Source organism: Lutra lutra, chromosome 14 (genome assembly GCF_902655055.1).
Source record: "Lutra lutra chromosome 14, mLutLut1.2, whole genome shotgun sequence".
NCBI classification, from domain to species: domain Eukaryota; kingdom Metazoa; phylum Chordata; class Mammalia; order Carnivora; family Mustelidae; genus Lutra; species Lutra lutra.
Genome location: NC_062291.1, coordinates 65,545,446 through 65,549,306, shown reverse-complemented (window position 1 = coordinate 65,549,306; position 3,861 = coordinate 65,545,446).

Below are 3,861 nucleotides of genomic sequence, written 5' to 3'. Positions count from 1 at the left end.
TCTCATAGAGCTCATGTTCTAATGAATGAGATAAGTTTCATCTTAAGGGAGGCACAGAGCTATATTTTTCAATGTGGTAAGATAAATAACATTAAGGATATATAGTGAGTGATCGAAAAATCAAAGCAAGATGGCATTAAGTTTTTAATTCTCAGGTCTTTTATACAAAAAAAAAAATACTGAAAAGGCTTAGCTCACATTATGTTCCAGCAATATGGCCTTCTAATGAAAAATGTCATTCTCCTGGGTTATAAAAAGACAACAAAAATGATAAAGCCAGTCAAAACTACTAAGGTTCTTTTCCTTCCCCCTCTCTATATCCAGTCATATATCCACTATCTCATATATCCACTATTTCATTTTGATATAATTATCAAGCCCTTTGGTTTCCCTTGGGAGTAAAGAGGCATATTACTAGGAAAAATCACTCAACTTGTATTTATGGCTGTCATTGGTTTTAAGAGTGAACAAACATAAAATGAATTTTTATTCGTGTCATTATTATTTGTAAAAATTGAATAATCAACTTTAATTTTTTTCCTATTTGGATCCTATATTCCTTTTACAAATATTAGCTAGTCAAATCTTAGCACCTTCTGGAGAGAGTGGTTTATAAATTGATGAGTTAATTGAGAAATTAAGACATCAACACCAGTCACCAGGCAGGAGAGAGGAGCAGAAATAGGCGGCTCAAGTGTGCTTCCCAGAGTTTGCTTCAGTGTGGAGCATACTTTACAAGTGGTGTGATTATTCCAGAGAGGACAGATGTGTTTGATAAACAATAATCAATATGAGGAAATGCAGGGGAGTTCACCGGCATCAGGAAAAACCAGAGCTGAGTGCACCATTGCCTGCCAGTTAATTCTAGAAGAGTTCTAAAAGGAGGTAGATATGTTAATAAGGGAGCAAAACATCCTTATAACAGATCAAACTGAATCTTGTATTACTGACTCTTTGAATAGTGTGGCCCATCGAGTCCTAGGGTGATTTATACAGTCTAATCAACCACCTGGGAAATTTTATTTACACCTGGGCAACCAATGAGCTAGATAAGGGACAGAAAATAGTTTCCCAGGGGTTCAATTTTGTCCAAGATTTATGGGACTCACAAGAAATCTCTTTTTCCTATCCAGCATTTTTCAATTTCCTCTGATTTCAGCCCTTTACCAAAAATAACACAAACAATACCTACTTCATATAAAGGCTATAGGTGGCAGATGTGGCAAGATGAATGCAACATTATTCTGACAGTGTGTTTTATATTTTATACCAAAATCTACTTTTAATTATGGGAAATCCATATAAACTTTTGACCTATGATGTTCTTCACAGTCAGGCCATAAAAACTGAAGATTTTGTTGTAAAATTAAATATTCAGAATGCCATGGATAATACATTTCTACCAGAAGAATGATAAAATATTCTAACAGAAGAGGATGTTGCCATACCATACTATGTTTGATAGATAATGAGGCACAGGTTGGAGAACTCTGAAATTACTTCCTGCAAAATGATAGGGAGTTGATATATGGTTTGGAACAACTATAATTCCAGATCTCTATTTTTTTTTTTTTTTAAGATTTATTCATTTTGGAGAGAGAGAGAGAGAATGAGAATGCAGGGGGGGAGGGGCAAAGAGAGAATCTCAAGAGACTCCCTACTTAGCAGGGATCCCAACATAGAGCTCATGACCCTGAGATCATGACCTAAGCCAAAATGAAGAGTTAGAAGTTTAACTGAGAGAAGCACGCAGGCACCCCTCCTGATCTCTGCTGCTTAAGAGGGAAACTCCAATTACCTTATTAGAATCCTTATTCATTGTTTCAATTATTCATCAGCAGTTTGCCCATCTATAGCTGCAAATAAATTTCTGATCCTTATGATAATATTTATATCTCTGAATTCCTATTTTCAGTGATGGAATGTTCATGGGCTCTAACTCACCTTTCAGAGACAAGATCTAGAATAGTCACATCTCACAAATGTTTGTAGATGGCCTAATTAATCTTGGTAGATGTCTATGATACGGTGTGAAATTATGCAAACATATATACATACATAGTTTAGACTACATAATTTTTTCTTAGCAAACACCAAGTACCATATGCCTTTGCCTTTTCTCCATTTAACTAGTCCCTACTTACTTTATAAAACCCAGGGCTTCTGGATAGCTGCTTTTGGCTCAAGTCATGATCCCAGGGTCCTGGGACCAAGCCCCCGTGTTGGGCTCCCTGATCAGTGGGGAATCTGCTTCTCCCTGTGCCTCTGCCCTCCCCATGCTTGTGTTCTCTCTCTCTCAAGTAAATAAATAAATCTAGTCTTTAACAAAACAAAACCCAGCTCAAATATTCCCTCCTCCCATCTTACTTCCTGACCACCAGTCTGAGGGAGGGTTCCTCTACTTGCTCCCACAGCACAGATTCATGTCTTTATCAGTACACTCATCACACAGAAATGTAACCTTTGATTCACTTCTCTATCCCCCCCCCCACTTTGAACTCTACTCTCCATGAAGGGATGAGCCATATTTTTATTTACTATAAAACCCTCTTCTATAATAAGCTAGTGAATTTAAACATGATCTTGAGAATAATGGAAAGACAAAGAACAATTTTATGTAGGGAAGTGATACAAATAGATATGTTTTCTGAAGGTTCACTTGCGCTGTGACATGAACTATGGCTTCTAGATGGTGATGACTAAAGGTAAAAACAGTTGGAAGACTATTTCTTTAATTTAGGAAACAGGGATGAGTTTGTGCTAAACTCATTCTCATACTTGAAGGTAGAGGACTACCCTCAAAGAGGTGGAGAGGAGGAAAAAGCATGTTGAAGTTAAATCATTTAGAGATTTGTAGGCTGAGTCTACTTTTTTCCCTCTCTCTTCATATTTAATCAAATATATTTTCTTGAGTTCCTGGCTTGTACTTTTGAAAAGATGCTGGTAACATTCTCTGAAACAGGAAACAGAGGAGGAATATGCAAAATCAGGTACATTCAGTTTTGAACATTTTGAACTTGAACTTTTTTTTTTTTTAAGATTTTATTTATTTATTTGTCAGAGAGAGAGAGGGAGAGAGAGCAAGCACAAGCAGACAGAATGGCAGGCAGAGGCAGAGGGAGAAGCAGGCTCCCTGATGAGCAAGGAGCCCGATGTGGGACTCGATCCCAGGACGCTGGGATCATGACCTGAGCTGAAGGCAGCTGCTTAACCAACTGAGCCACCCAGGCGTCCCCGTTGAACTTGAACTTTTTATTAGTATGCCCTTCAGGAGTCTCAGAATGGAGGGGAACGTGGTATCATCCAAGAAGAGTACATCATAAGGGAAATATGGAGGCTTAAAATGGAAACCTAGAAATAAGAATGCTAAGTGACAAACAAGAAGGGAGGCAAGCAAAGAAGAACTATTCAATTGCAAACAACACCAAGGAGAGCAAGAGGAGGTGTTGACTATCATTAGATTATAACACGTGTCATTCTTTACCTGCATTCATCTCCTGGGGTCTCACCCTGCAGGAGTCTATCCCTGCCATTCTAATCTATAAAACGGATCTACTCAGTAACACATGAAGAAAGAATTGTCATTCTCCAAGGAACATGCAGCAAAGACCAAAGATTGGATAAGACTCTTTTCGTTCCCTTCCCCAGTGTGGTGCTCTCATAATGAATCAATTCTTGCTTTCATTTTCCATCTGAAAAACTCAATTCATTGTAAATTGAAACAAATAAAACTCAACATAATACAAATCTCATTCAAAGTGTTCAGTGCTTCGTTGGCTGGTGATATGGAGAGATTGTTTTATCAACTTTGAAGGAAATATTCATCACCATTTTGGCAACTTTGTCACTCACATTCGGAAG